The sequence below is a fragment of the Leucopleurus acutus genome, assembly GCF_964270905.1.
Source record: "Leucopleurus acutus genome assembly, chromosome: 5".
Taxonomy (NCBI): Eukaryota; Metazoa; Chordata; class Mammalia; order Artiodactyla; family Delphinidae; genus Leucopleurus; species Leucopleurus acutus.
Window position 1 is genome coordinate 15,314,188 of NC_139147.1, and position 16,633 is coordinate 15,330,820.

Consider the following 16,633-nt stretch of genomic DNA (forward strand, 5'->3'; position numbering starts at 1 on the left):
CTTTTAACTGTTTTTATTTTTAATATTTTTTTTATTTAATAACCTTATTTTATTTTATTTTCTTCTTTCTTTCTTTCTTTTTTCTCCCTTTTATTCTGAGTGATGTGGCTGACAAGGTCTTGGCACTCTGGCCGAGTGTCAGACCTGTGTCTCTGAGGTGGGAAAGCTAAATTAAGAGCACTGGTCCACCAAAGACCTCCTGGCTCCACGTAATATTAAATGGTGAAAGCTCTCCCAGAGATCTCGATCTTAGGGCAAAGACCCAGCTCCACTCAATGTCCAGCAAGCTATAGTGCTGGACACACTATGCCAAACAACTAGCAAGACAGGAACACAACCCCATCCATTACCAGAGATTTTAGGCAGCAGAGGCTACCAATAATCATAATAAGGTCACAGACACCCCAAAACACACCAACGGATGTGGTCCTGCTCACCAGAAAGACAAGTTCCAGCCTAATCCTCCAGAACACAGGCACCAGTCCCCTCCACCAGGAAGCCTCCACAACCCACTGAACCAACTGTAGCCTCTGGGGGCAGACACCAAAAACAAAGGGAACTAAGAACCTGCAGGCTGCAAAAAGGAGACCCCAAGTACAGTAAGTTAAGCAAAATGAGAAGACAGAGAAACACACAGCAGATGAAGGAGGAAGGTAAAAACCCACGAGACCAAACAAATGAAGAGGAAATGGGCAGTCTACATGAAAAAGAATTCAGAGTAATGATAGTAAAATTGAACCGAAGTATTGGAAAAAGAATGGAGAAAATAAAAGAAACCTTGAAAAAGGACCTAGAAGAACTAAAGTGCAAACAAACAATGATGAAAAACACAATAAATGAAATTAAAAATTCTCTAAAAGGAATTGATAGCAGAATAACTGAGGCAGAAGAAAGGATAAGTGACCTGGAAGATAAAACAGTAGAGATAACTACTGCAGAGCAGAATAAAGAAAAGGGAATTAAAAGAATAGAGGACAGTCTCAGAGACTTCTGGGACAGCATTAAACACACCAACATTTGAATTATAGGAGTCCCAGAAGAAAAAGAGAAAAAGAAAGGGATTGAGAAAATATTTGAAGAGATTATATCTGAAAACTTCCCTAATATGAGAAAGAAAATAGTTAATCAAGTCCAGAAAGTGCAGAGAGTCCTATATAGGATAATTCCAAGGAGAAGCACACAAAGACACATATTAATCAAACTATCAAAAATTAAATACAAAATATATTAAAAGCAGCAAGGGAAAAACAACAAATATTATACAAGGGAATCTCTATAAGGTTAACAGCTGAACTTTCAGCAGAAACTCAGCAAGCCAGAAGGGAATGGCAGGACATATTTAAAGTTCTGAAAGGGAAAAACCTACAACTAAAATTACTCTAACCAGCAAGGATCTCATTCAGATTCAAAGGAAAAATTAAAACCTTTACAGACAAGCAAAAGCTAAGAGAATTCATCACCAACAAATCACCTTTGCAACAAATGCTAAAGGAACTTCTCTAAGCAGGAAACACAAGAGAAGGAAAAGACCTACAATAACAAACACAAATCAATTAAGAAAATGGTAATAAGAACATACATAGCAATAATTACCTTAAATGTAAATGGATTAATGCTCCAACAAAAAGACATAGACTGGATGAATGGAAACAAAAATGAGACCCTTACATATGCTGTCTACAACGGGCCCACTTCAGACCTAGGGACACATACAGACTGAAAGTGAGGGGATGGAAAAAGGTATTCCATGTAAGTGGAAATCAAAAGAAAGCTAGAGTAGCAATGCTCATATCAGAAGAAATAGACTTTAAAATAAAGACTATTACAAGGGACAAAGAAGAACACTACATAATGATCAAGGGATCAATCCAAGAAGAATATATAACAATTGTAAATATTTATGCACCCAACATAGAAGTACATCAATGCATAAGGCAAATGCTAACAGCCATAAAAGGGGAAATCGTCAGTAACACAATCATAATAGGGGAATTTAATACCACACTTTCACCAATGAACAGATCATCCAAAATGAAAATAAATAAGGAAACACAAGCTTTAAATGACACATTAAACAACATTGACTTAATTGATATTTATAGGACATTCCATCCAAAAACAACAAAATACACATTCTTCTCAAGTGCTCATGGAACATTCTGCAGCATAGATCATATCTTGGGTCACAAATCAAACCTTGGTAAATCTAAGAAAATTGAAATCATATTGAGTATCTTTTCTGACAACAATGCTATGAGACTAGATAACAATTACATGAAAAAATCTGTAAAAATACAAACACATATAGGCTAAACAACACACTACTTAATAACCAAGAAATCACTGAAGAAATCAAAGAGGATATCAAAAAATACCTAGAAAGAAATGACAATGAAAACACGACAACCCAAAACCTATAGGATGCATCAAAAGCCGTTCTAAGAAGGAAGTTTATAGCCATACAATCCTACCTCAAGAAACATCTCAAATAAACAACTTAACCTTACACCTAAAGCAATTAGAGAAAGAACAACAACAACAAAAAAAACCCCCACAAATTTGGCAGAAGGAAAGAAAGCATAATGATCAAATCAGAAATAAATGAAAAAGAAATGAAGGAAATGATAGCAAAGATCAATAAAACTAAAAGCTTGTTCTTTGAGAAGACAAACAAAATTGATAAACCATTAGCCAGACTCATCAAGAAAAAAGGGAGAAAACTCAAATCAATAGAATTAGAAATGAAGAAGAAGTAACAACTGACACTGCAGAAATATAAAGGATCATGAGAGATGACTACAAGCAACTATATGCCAATAAAATGGACAACCTGGAAAAAATGGACACATTCTTAGAAAAGCACAATCTTCTGAGACAGACCCAGGAAGAAATAGAAAAAATAAACAAACCAATCAAAAGCACTGAAATTTCGACTGTGATTTAAAATCTTCCAAACGAACAAAAGCCAATAACCAGATGGCTTCACAGGCAAATTCTATGAAACATTTAGAGAAGAGCTAACACCTATCCTTCTCAAACTCTTCCAAAATATAGCAGAGGAAGAAACACTCCCAAACTAATTCTACAAGGCCACCATACCCCTGGTACCAAAACCAAAGATGTCACAAAGAAAGAATACTACAGGCCAATATCACTGATGAACATAGATGCAAAAATCCTCAGCAAAATACTAGCAAACAGAATCCAACAGCACATTAAGAGGATCATACACCATGATCAAGAGGGGTTTATTCCAGGAATGCAAGGATTCTTCAATATACGAAAATCAATCAATGTGATAAACCATATTAACAAATTTAAGGAGAAAAACCATATGATTATCTCAATAGATGCAGAGAAAGCTTTCAACAAAATTCAACACCGATTTATGATGAAACCCTGCAGAAAGTAGGCATAGAGGGAACTTTCCTCAACATAATAAAGGCCATATATGACAAACCCACAGTCAAAATCGTTCTCAATGGTGAAAAACTGAAACCACTTCCACTAAGATCAGGAACAAGACAAGGTCGCCCACTCTCACCACTATTATTCAACATAGTTTTGGAAGTCTTAACCACAGCAATCAGAGAAGGAAAAGAAACAAAGGGAATCCAAATCAGAACAACAGAAATAAAGCTGTCACTGTTTGCATATAACATCATACTATACATAGAAAATCCTAAAGACACTACCAGAAAACTACTAGAGCTAATCAATGAATTTGGTAATGTAGCAGGATACAAAATTAACACAGAAATCTCCTGCATTCCTGTACACTAATGATGAAAAATCTCAAAGAGAAATTAAGGAAACACTCCCATTTACCATTGCAACAAAATGAATAAAATACCTAGGAATAAACCTACCTAAGGACACAAAAGACCTGTATGCAGAAAAATATAAGACACTGCAGAGGGACGAGGGGAAGATGGCAGAAGAGTAAGATGCAAATATCACCTTCCTCCCCACAGATACACCAGAAATACATCTACACGTGGAACAACTCCTACAGAACACCTACTGAACGCTGGCAGAAGACCTCCCAAAAGGCAAGAAACTCCCCACGTACCTGGGTAGGGCAAAAGAAAAAAAAAAAAAAAGAATAGGGACGGGACCTGCACCAGTGGGAAGGAGCTGTGAAGGAGGAAAGGTTTCCACACACTAGAAGCCCCTTCACGGGCGGAGACTGCGGGTGGCGGAGCGAGGAACTTCGGTGCCGTGGAGGACAGCACAGCAACAGGGGGGCGGAGGGCAAAGCAGGGAGATTCCCGCACAGAGGATCAGTGCCGAGCGGCACTCACCAGCCCGAGAGGCTTGTCTGCTCACCTGCTGGGGCAGGTGGGGCTGCGAGCTGAGGCTCGGGCTTTGATCGGAGCGCAGGGAGAGCTGGGGTTGGCGGCGTGAACACAGCCTGAAGGGGTTAGTACACCACGGCTGGCCCGAGGGAGTCCGGGAAAAGGTCTGGAGCTGCCGAATAGGCAATTGACTTTCTCTTCCCTCTTTGTTTCCTGGTGCGTGAAGAGAGGGGATTGAGAGCGCTACTTTAAAGGAGCTCCAGAGACGGGCGCAAGCCGTGGCTAGAAGCGTGGACCCCAGAGACAGGCAGGAGACACTAAGGCTGTTGCTGCCACCACCAAGAAGCTTGTGTACGAGCACAGGTCACTATCCACACCCCCCTTCCGGGGAGCCTGTGCAGCCCGCCACTGCCAGGTTCCCGGGATCCAGGGACAACTTCCCCGGGAGAACGCACGGCACGCCTCAGGCTGATGCAACGTCACAACGGCCTCTGCCGCCGCAAGCTCGCCCCGCACTCCGTGTCCCTCCCTCCCCCCAGCCTGAGTGAGCCAGAGCCCCCGAATCAGAGGCTCCTTTAACCCCGTCCTGTCTGAGTGAAAAACAGACGCCCTCCAGTGACCTACACGCAGAGGCTGGGCCAAATACAAAGCTGAGCCCCTGGGAGCTGCGAGAACAAAGAAGAGAAAGGGAAATCTCTCCCAGCAGCCTCAGAAGCAGCGGATTAAAGCCCAACAATCAACTTGATGTACCCTGCATCTGTGGAATACCTGAATAGACAATGAATCATCCCAAACTGAGGAGGTGGACTTTGAGAGCAAGATTTATGTTTTTTTCCCCTTTTCCTCTTTTTGTGAGTGTGTATGTATATGCTTCTGTGTGAGATTTTGTCTGTTTAGCTTTGCTTCCACCATTTGTCCTAGGGTTCTATCCATTTTTTTTGTTTTATTTCTTAATAATTATTTTTTAATTTAATAACTTTATTAAATTTTCTTTATTTTATTTTACTTTATCTTCCTTCTTTCTAACTTTTTTCCTTCCTCCCCTCCTTCCTTCCTTCGTTCCTTCCTCCTACCACCCCTCCCTCTTTCCCTCCCTCCCTCCTTTCTTTCTTTCCTTTTCTTCTTTCTTCCTTCCTTCCTTCCTTCCTTCCTCCCTTTTTTCTTTCTTTCTTTCTTTCTTTCTTTCTTTCTTTCTTTCTTTCTTTCTTTCTTTCTTTCTTTCTTCCTACTTCTACTAATTCTTTCTCTCTACATTGTCTCCCTTTTATTCTGAGCCATGTATATGAAAGGTTCTTGGTGCTGCAGCCAGGAGTCAGTGCCTTGCCTCTAAGGTAGGAGGGCCAACTTCAGGACACTGGTCACCAAGAGACCTCCCAGCTCCACATAATATCAAACGGCAAAAATCTCCGAGAGATCTCCATCTCAACGCTAGCACCCAGCTTCACTCAACGACCAGCAACCTATAGTGCGGAACACCCTATGCCAAACAACTAGCAAAACAGGAACACAACCCCACCCATTAGCAGAGAGGATGCCTAAACTAATAATAATTCCACAGGCACCCCAAAACACACCACCACACGTGGATCCGCCCACCAGAGAGACAAGAGACAGCCTCATCCACCAGAACACAGGCACTAGTCCCTTCCACCAGGAAGCCTACACAACCCACAGAACCAACCTTAGCCACTGGGGACAGACACTAAAAACAAAGGGAACTACAAACCAGGAGCCTGCAAAAAGGAGACCCCAAACACAGTAAGATAAGCAAAATGCGAAGACAGAAAAACACACCGCAGATGAAGGAGCAAGATAAAAACCCACCAGACCTAACAATGAAGACGAAATAGGCAGTCTACCTGAAAAAGAATTCAGAATAATGATAGTAAAGATGATCCAGAACCTTGGAAATAGAATAGACAAAATGCAAGAAACATTTAAAAAGGAACTAGAAGAACTAAAGATGAAACAAACAATGATGAACAATGCAATAAATGAAATGAAAAATACTCTAGATGGGATCAATAGCAGAATAACTGAGGCAGTAGAACAGATAAGTGACCTGGAAGATAAAATAGTGGAAATAACTACTGCAGAGCAGAATAAAGAAAAAAGAATGAAAAGAACTGAGGACAGTCTCAGAGACTTCTGGGACAACATTAAACACACCAACATTCGAATTATAGGGGTTACAGAAGAAGAAGAGGAAAAAAAAGGGATTGAGAAAATATTTGAAGAGATTATAGTTGAAAACTTCCCTAATATGGGAAATTAAATAGTTAATCAAATCCAGGAAGCACAGAGAGTCCCATACAGGATAAATCCAAGGAGAAATATGCCAAGACACATATTAATCAAACTGTCAAAAATTAAATACAAAGAAGCATATTAAAAGCAGCAAGGGAAAAATAACAAACAAGGGAATCCCCATAAGGTTAACAGCTGATCTTTCAGCAGAAACTCTGAAAGCCAGAAGGGAGTGGCAGGACATATTTAAAGTGATGAAGGAGAAAAAACTGCAACCAAGATTACTCTACCCAGCAAGGGTCTCATTCAGATTTGATGGAGAAATTAAAACCTTTACAAACAAGCAAAAGCTGAGAGTTCAGCACCACCGAAACAGCTTTACAACAAATGCTAAGGGAACTTCTTTAGGCAAGAAACACAAGAGAAGGAAAAGACCTGTAATAACAAACCCAAAATAATTTAGAAAATGGGAATAGGAACATACATATCGATAATTACCTTAAATGTAAATGGACTAAATGCTCCCACCAAAAGACACAGATTGGCTGAATGGATACAAAAACAAGACCCATATATATGCTGTCTACAAAAGACCCACTTCAGACCTAGAGACACATACAAACTGAAAGTAAGGGCATGGAAAAAGATATTCCATGCAAATGGAAACCAAAAGAAATCTGGAGTAGCACTTCTCCTATCAGAAAAAATAGACTTTAAAATAAAGACTATTAGAAGAGACAAAGAAGGACACTACATAATAAACAAGGGATTGATCCAAGAAGAAGATATAACAATTGTAAATATTTATGCACCCAACATAGGAGCACCTCAATACATAAGGCAAATACTAACAGCCATAAAAGGGGAAATCGACAGTAACACATTCATAGTAGGGGACTTTAACACCCAACTTTCACCATTGGACAGATCATCCAAAATGAAAATAAATAAGGAAACACAAGCTTTAAATGATACATTAAACAAGATGGACTTAATTGAAATTTATAGGACACTCCATCCAGAAACAACAGAATACACATTTTTTCAAGTGCTCATGGAACATTCTCCAGGAAAGATCATATCTTGGGTCACAAATCAAGCCTTGGTATGTTTAAGAAAATTGAAAATGTATCAAGTATCTTTTCCAACCACACGCTATGAGACTAGATATCAATTACAGGAAAAGATCTGTAAAAAATACAAACACATGGAGCCTAAACAATACACTACTTAATAACGAAGTGATCACTGAAGAAATCAAAGAGGAAGTAAAAACCATACCTAGAAACAAATGACAATGGAGGCACGATGACCCAAAACCTATGGAATGCAGCAAAACCAGTTCTAAGAGGGAAGTTTATAGCAATACAAGCCCACCTTAAGAAACAGGAAACATCTCGAATAAACAACCTAACCTTGCACCTAAAGCAATTAGAGAAAGAAGAACAAGAAAACCCACGAAGTTAGAAGAAGGAAAGAAATCATAAAAATCAGATCAGAAGTAAATAAAAAAGGAATGAAGGAAACGATAGCAAAGATCAATAGAACTAAAAGCTGGTTATTAGAGAAGATAAACAAGATAGATAAACCATTAGCCAGACTCATCAAGAAAAAAAGGGAGAAGACTCAAATCAATAGAGTTAGAAATGAAAAAGGAGAAGTAACAACTGACACTGCAGAAATACAAAAGATCACGAGAGATTACTACAAGCAACTCTATGCCAATAAAATGAACAATCTGGAAGAAATGGACAAATTCTTAGAAATGCACAACCTGCCAAGACTGAATCAGGAAGAAATAGAAAATATGAACCGAACAATCACAAACACTGAAGTTGAAACTGTGATTAAAAATCTTCCAACAAACAAAAGCCCAGGACCAGATGGCTTCACAGGCAAATTCTATCAAACATTTAGAGAAGAGCTAACACCTATCCTTCTCAAACTCTTCCAAAATATAGCAGAGGAAGAAATACTCCCAAACTCATTCTACGAGGCCACCATCACCTTGATACCAAAACCAGACAAGGATGTCACAAAGAAAGAAAACTACAGGCCAATATCACTGATGAACATAGATGCAAATATCCTCAACAAAATTCTAGCAAACAGAATCCAACAGCACATTAAAAGGATCATACACCATGATCAAGTGGGGTTTATTCCAGGAATGCAAGCACTCTTCAATATACGAAAATCAATCAATGTGATAAACCATATTAACAAATTTAAGGAGAAAAACCATATAATCATCTCAATAGATGCAGAGAAAACTTTCAACAAAATTCAACACGCATTTATGATAAATACCCTGCAGAAAGTAGGCATAGAGGAAACTTTCCTCAACATAATAAAGGCCATATATGAAAAACCCACAGCCAACATCATCCTCAATGGTGAAAAACTGAAAGCATTTCCACCAAGATCAGGAAAAAGACAAGGTTGCCCACTCTCAGCACTATTATTCAACATAGCTTTGGAAGTTTTAGCCACAGGAATCAGAGAAGAAAAAGAAATAAAAGTTATCCAAATCGGAAAAGAAGAAGTAAAGCTGTCACTGTTTGCAGATGACATGATACTATACATAGAGAATCCTAAAGATGTTACCAGAAAACTACTAGAGCTAATCAATGAATCTGGTAAAGTTGCAGGATACAAAATTAATGCACAGAAATCTCTGGCTTTCCTATAAACTAAACATGAAAAATCTCAAAGAGAAATTAAGAAAACACTCCCATTTACCATTGCAACAAAAAGAACAAAATATCTAGGAATAAACCTACCTAAGGAGACAAAAGACCTGTATGCAGAAATTATAAGACACTGATGAAATAAATTAAAGATGATACAAATAGATGGAGAGATATACCATGTTCTTGGATTGGAAGAATCAACATTGTGAAAATGACTCTACTACCCAAAGCAATCTATAGATTCAATGCAATCTCTATCAGACTACCACTGGCAATTTTCACAGAACTAGAACAGAAACTTTCAGAATTTGTATGGAAACAAAAAGACCCCGAATAGCCAAAGCAATCTTGAGAACAAAAAACGGAGCTGGAGGAATCAGGCTCCCTGACTTCAGACTATACTACAAAGCTACAGTAATCAAGACAGTATGGTACTGGTACAGAAACAGAAAGATAGATCAATGGAACAGGATAGAAAGCCCAGAGATAAACCAACACACATATGGTCACCTTATCTTTGATAAAGGAGGCAAGAATGCACAGTAGAGAAAGGACAACCTCTTCATTAACTGGTGCTGGGAAACCTGGACAGATACATGTAAAAGTATGAGATTAGATCACTCCCTCACAACATACACAAAAATAAGCTCAAAATGGATTAAAGACCTAAATATAAGGCCAGAAACTAGAAAACTCTTAGAGGAAAACATAGGCAGAACACTCTATGACATAAATACCAGCAAGATCCTTTTTGACCCAACTCCTAGAGAAATGGAAATAAAAACAAAAATAAACAAATGACACCTAATGAAACTTCAAAGCTTTTGCACAGCAAAGGAAACATAAACAAGACTAAAAGACAACCGTCAGAATGGGAGAAAATATTTGCAAATGAAGCCACCGTCAAAGGATTAATTTCCAAAATCTACAAGAAGCTCATGAAGCTCAATAACAAAAAAGCAAAAACCCCAATCCAAAAATGGGCAGAAGACCTAAATAGACATTTTTCCAAGGAAGATATAAAGACTGCCAACAAACACATGAAAGAATGCTCAACGTCATTAATCATTAGAGAAATACAAATCATAACTACAATGAGATATCATCTCACGCCAGTGAAAATGGCCATCATCAAAAAATCTAGAAACAATAAATGTTGGAGAGGGTGTGGATAAAAGGGAACACTGTTGCACTGCTGGTGGGAATGTGAATTGGTACAGACACTATGGAGAACAGTATGGAGGTGCCTTGAAAAACTACAAATAGAACTACCATATGACCCAGCAATCCCACTATTGGGCATATATCCTGAGAAAACCATAATTCAAAAAGAGTCATGTACCAAAATGTTCATTGCAGCTCTATTTACAATAGCCCGGAGATGGAAACAACCTAAGTGCCAATCATCGATGAATGGATAAAGAAGATGTGGCACATATATAAAATGGAATATTACTCAGCCAAAGAAAGAAACGAAATTGAGCTATTTGTAATGAGGTGGATAGATCTAGAGTCTGTCATACAGAGTGAGATAAGTCAGAAAGAGAAAGACAAATACCATATGCTAACACATATATATGGAATTTAAGAAAATAAAAATGTCATGAAGAACCTAGAGGTAAGACAGGAATAAAGACACAGACCTACTAGAGAACAGACTTGAGGATATGGGGAGGGGGAAGGGTGAGTTGTGACAAAGCGAGAGAGAGGCATGGACATATATACGCTACCAAACGTAAGGTAGATAGCTAGTGGGAAGCAGCCGCATAGCACAGGGAGATCAGCTCGGTGCTTTGTGACAGCCTGGATTGGTGGGATAGGGAGGATGGGAGGGAGGGAGATGCAAGAGGAAACAGATATGGGAACATATGTATATGTATAACTGATTCACTTTTTTATAAAGCAGAAACTAACACACCATTGTAAAACAATTATATCCCAATAAAGATGTTAAAAAAAAAAGACACTGCTGAAATAAATTAAAGATGATACAGCAAATGGAGAGATATACCATGGTCTTGGATTGGAAGAATCAACACTGTGAAAATGACTATACCACCCAAGGCAATCTACAGATTCAGTGCAATCCTTATCAAACTGCCAATGGCATTTTTCACAGAACTAGAACAAAAAATTGCACAATTTGTATGGAAACACCAAAGACCCCGAATAGCCAAATCAATCCTGAGAAAGAAAAATGGAGCTGGAGTAATCAGGCTCGAGGATTTCAAACTATACTACCAAGCTACAGTAATGAAGACAGTATGGTACTGGCACAAAAACAGAAAGATAGATCAATGGAACAGGATAGAAAGCCCAGAGATCAACCCACGCACATATGGTTACCTTATTTTTGTTAAAGGAGGGAAGAATATACAATGGAGAAAAGACAGCCTCTTCAATAAGTGGTGCTGGGCAAACTGGACAGCTACATGTAAAAGAATGAAATTAGAAAACTCCCTAACACTATACACAAAAATAAACTCAAATTGGATTAAAGACCCAAATATAAGGCCAGACACTAGAAAACTCTTAGAGAAAACATAGGCAGAACACTCTTTGACATATATCACAGCAAGATCCTTTTGGACTCACCTCCTTGAGAAATGGAAATAACAACAAAAATAGACAAATCTGACCTAATGAAACTTAAAAGCTTTTGCACAGTGATGGAAACTATAAACAAGATGAAAAGACAACCCTCAGAATGGGAGAAAATATTTGCAAATGAAGCAACTGACAAGGGATTAATCTCCAAAATTTACAAGCAGCCCATGCAGCTCAATATCAAAGAACAAAAAATCAAATCCAAAAATGGAAAGAAGACCTAAATAGACATTTCTCCAAAGATATACAGATAGCCAACAAACACATGAAAGAATGCTCAATATTACTAATCAATAGAGAAATACAAATCAAAACTACAATGAGGTATCACCTCACACCAGTCAGAATGGCCATCATTAAAAAATCTACGAACAATAGTTGTTGGAGAGAGTGTGGAGAAAAGGGAACCCTCTTGCAATGTTGGTGGGAATGTAAATTGCTACAGCTACTATGGAGAACAGTATAGAGTTTCCTTAAAAAACTAAAACTAGAACTACCTTACAACCCAGCAATCCCAGTACTGGGCGTATACCCTGATAAAATCATAATTCTAAAAGAGTCATGTACCACAATGTTCATTGCAGCTCTATTTACAATAGCCAGGACATGGAAGAAACCTAAGTGTCCATTGACAGATGAATGGATAAAGAAGATGTGACACATATATACAATGGAATATTAGTCAGCCATAAAAAGAAACAAGGGCTTCCCTGGTGGTGCAGTGGTTGAGAGTCCGCCTGCCGATGCAGGGGCCGCTGGTTCATGCCCCAGTCCGGGAAGATCCCACATGCCGTGGAGCGGCTGGGTCTGTGAGCCATGGCTGCTGAGCCTGCGCGTCCGGAGCCTGTGCTCCACAATGGGAGAGGCCACAACAGTGAGAGGCCCACGTACCGAAAAAATAATAATAATAAAACAGAAACGAAATTGAGTTATTTGTAGTGAAGTGGATGGACCTAGAGTCTGTTATACATAGTGAAGTAAGAAAGAGAAAAAAAATACCGTATGCTAACATATATATGTGGGATCTTAAAAAAAAATGGTTATGAAGAACCTAGGGGCAGGACAGGAATAAAGACACAGATGTAGAGAATGGACTTGAGGACACTGTGAGCGGGAAGGCTAAGCTGGGCCGAAGTGAGAGAGTGGCATGGACATATATACACTACCAAATGTAAAATAGATAGGTAGTGGGAAGCAGCCGCATAGCACAGGGAGATCAGCTCAGTGCTTTGTGACCACCTGGAGGTGTGGGATAGGGAGGGTGGGAGGGAGACAAAAGTGGAGGAGATAAGAGGATATATGTATACATATAGCTGATTCACTTTGTTATAAACAGAAACTAACACACCATTGTAAAGCAATTATACTCCAATAAAGATGTTTAAAATAAATAAATAAATAATAAATAAAATAAAATCTCAACAGTTTATGTTAGAGTCATTGATGGATTTTAGGATAGGAGATTAGACAAGATCGAGGGTGAGACACTACACACACCTGGCCCTTCAATTATGATAATATCATACCAGCCTATTTCACCTTATCATCAAGATATAATCCAGGAATAAGTTACAGAATATGAGGGTTGCCACGTCTGGGATCAGCAAACTACAGCCTACCACATGTTTTTGTATGGCCCATGTGTTAAGAATGGTTTATAAATGTCAGAAGTATCAAGACACTATTTCAGGGTTTCCCTGGTGGCGCAGTGGTTGAGAGTCTGCCTGCCGATGCAGGGGACACGGGTTCGTGCCCTGGTCCGGGAAGATCCCACATGCCACAGAACGGCTAGGCCCATGAGCCATGGCCACTGAGTCTGCACGTCCGGAGCCTGTGCTCTGCAACAGGAGAGGCGACAACAGTGAGAGGCCTGCGTACCGCCAAAAAAAAAAAAAAAGAATATTTCATGTCACAAATTACATGAAGTTCAAAGTTCATAAACAAAGTTTTATTAGAACACAGCCACACATCTATTTATTTACATATTGTTTATAACTGCTTCTGTGATACAACAGAGCTGAGTAGTCGTAACAGGACTACATGGCCTGCAAAACCTAAGATATTCACAACCTTACCCTTTAGAGAAGTTTGCCTAAACCAGCCCTAAATGGTTGGCTCCTCAGATGTCCATGCAAAGAGTTGCTGGCAGAAAATAAAGATTATCCTCACTATATATGTTGAGATCCAACAGCCAATAAATCACAGAGTTTTTCCCAGATATTCACTACAATATCTGTACAATATTTGTGTACAATAAGCAAAATTGGCCAAAATTTCTCTAGTCACTGAAATCATAAATGCTATCATTTAGATAGTAGAAGGTGATTATTTTCCATCTTCCCAACAAAAGAACTAAAGAAAATGGACTCAAGGCAGTAAGTATTTCAGATATATCCAAAGAGAAATTTCCTGGCAAATGGAAGAAGGTTAAACACACATATGAAAGAAAGATGGGCATCTATTTTCTCTTGTTACTAGAACCTCCTGCCTTTCTACCTCAGGGAATAAAATAAGATCTTGTAACCTGGAAAAGTCAAATAAATATGGCTCCAAACACTGTACCTGTCTTCCAAGTAGGATTCTGTATGTAGGACAAGGAGGAAGAGGACTCCCAGTATCTTGCCCCTGATGCTGACTACAGTATAAAGTAGGACACTTCCTGCAGTCTCCTTACCAAACCCTTGGGCCTAAGGAAGGATACATCCACTGCCTCCAGCAAAAGGGCACAGAAGCCAGTCTGCCTCAGTCTGATGTGAACATTGCCACTTACCATCCAGTTGATGGGAGGCTGATTAATGTCCCTCAAAGAGGTCCACATCCTAATCATCAGAATCTGTGAACATCACACTATATGTCAAAAGGGACTTTGCAGTTGTGACTAAAGGGGCAGACCTTGAGATGCTGGAAGTTATCCTGGATTATCTGGGTGAGTCCTCAATGTAATCACAAGTGTCCTCATAAGAGGGAGATCTGACTACAACAGAAGAAGAAGACCATGTGTCAACTGAGGCAAGATGCTATGCCCTTGGCTTTGAAGCTGAAAGAAGGGGTACAGAGCCCAAGCACGCAAAGAATACAGCTCTAGAAACTAGAAAAGCAAAGAAAGGGCTTCTCCCTTAGAGGCTCCCGATGTATCGTGACCCTGCCAGCACCTTGATTTTAGTCTAGTGAAACTGATATTGGACTTCTGACCTCCAGAACCGTAATAGAATAAATGTGTGTTGCTTTAAGTCACCAAGTTTGTGGTAATTTGTTACAGCAGCCATTGGAAACTAGTACGTACCTTCCCTATGCTTCAGGTTTTTTCACATGTGAAAACATGGCTAACAAAGGACCTGCCACAGTGGGTTTAAGAGGGGTTAAACAAATTCCTATACACAGAAGTGGCGGGAAGAGAGGGCAAAAAATAAGGCACTCTCCTTAGACACAAAATTGGCAGGGATGCCAAAAATTCGGTAATTGAGATAAATAATATTTGGGTGCCTTATATTTTTAAAAATCACAATTAGGGCTTCCCTGGTGGCGCAGTGGTTGAGAGTCTGCCTGCTGATGCAGGGGACGTGGGTTCGTGCCCCGGTCTGGGAAGATCCCGCATGCCGCGGAGCGGCTGGGCCCGTGAGCCATGGCCGCTGGGCCTGCGCATTCGGAGACTGTGCTCCACAACGGGAGAGGCCGCAGCAGTGAGAGGCCCGCGTATCATACACACACACAAAAAAAATCACAATTAATGTAAAAAATCCTTAACTAACAAAATATAAAAATTTAAATAAATAGCAGATCAGTGTTACTAAATTTTCCTTTTGCCTCAGGCTCCAACATGGCTCAGCATGGCACTTTTAGTGATGCTATCACTACTTAAAATTTTGGCATTTAGTTCATCATGGGTTTTTTTGGTATTAATTTTAGTATTAATTCACCCAAGCCCACACTAAGTACAAAGTACTTAGAATAGTGCCTGGTACCTACCAAGTACATCAACAAACTTTAGTTATTATTACTACTTACTTCTTCCAATACCTCCACCAACTTATTCAAGAAATCTAGCTGACAATCACCTGATAAGAACAGACTTCTCTCTAAACACATGAGCTCACCCCAGTCTATCCTATTTTTATAATGGAGAGTTTAATTCTCTATCTAGCACCACTGAGCAGCAAGTCCCTTCTATTCCCTTCCTCTACACCGTGACATCAATCCTAGGGGCTAGATCCTTACAGTAGTTAGAAGGTTCTCAACAGAGGCAATAAGGAGAGAGGAAAGACCACTTTAATCCCCATCTCCTTCATTATCTTATATTTTTCAGTGAAAAGCACAGCTAACATTTATTGAATGCTTAGTGCAATGTTAAATGCTTTACGTGAATCCAAAATTCTGAGAGGTTGGTACTACTATTAACCCCATTATATAGATAATAAAAGTGAGACTTAAGTTAAATAATTCACAGCTAGAGAATGAAACACGAAAACTCATCTTTCTCTGTGTCTACACCCTCCTCCCATGTTCCCACTCACCCCACTTTTATAAGAATGAATATTTTGGCTTTTCTCCACTCATTCCCTTTGCCCAGGAGAAAAATGGCTCTTTCATCTGGCTCTTTTGTCAGTTCCTGCAGGGCAAGACATTCAGTTTTTCACCAAAATCTTAATTTATACTAAGCCCCAAATATGTTGCTGTCAACTCAGTGACACTTTCTCATTAATCCAAGCCACCACCTCCCTTTATCAGACTCAATAACTGGTAGAATCTAGAAAACTTGGGCTCCATCAGAAGCATTCCTCTTAGCATGTC